We start from the raw sequence: 368 nt of genomic DNA, 5'->3' as shown, positions 1-368 counted from the left end.
GAGGCGCTTGCATTTCTTCAAGCCACACAGGAAGACCGAGCTGAGCCATGTTCTCCCAGTGACCCCACAGGACTCCCTCCTGTCTCTTCCTAGCCAGTGTCTGGCTATGTGTCCTTCTTCTCCAACTTGCTGGAAGCCATAACTCTGGTCCCACTGAAATTCAGCCCCTAAGCCCTCCCTAGGTGTCCTGGATGAAGTCCTGAGTGGAGCCGCTTAGAGTATAGGCACAAGAGAGACTGAAGCCCATGGCTGCTCTGAGCTCACCTTCTTCCTTTTTAAAAATATATTATTTATTTTTTGTTTGTTTGTTCTTGTTTTTTCGAGACAGGGTTTCTTTGTGTAGCCCTGGCTGTCCTGGTACTCACTCT

Source organism: Peromyscus eremicus, chromosome 7, assembly GCF_949786415.1.
Source record: "Peromyscus eremicus chromosome 7, PerEre_H2_v1, whole genome shotgun sequence".
Classification (NCBI taxonomy): Eukaryota; Metazoa; Chordata; class Mammalia; order Rodentia; family Cricetidae; genus Peromyscus; species Peromyscus eremicus.
The sequence above is the reverse complement of the archived record's forward strand: the minus strand, read 5'-3'. Positions refer to the sequence as shown.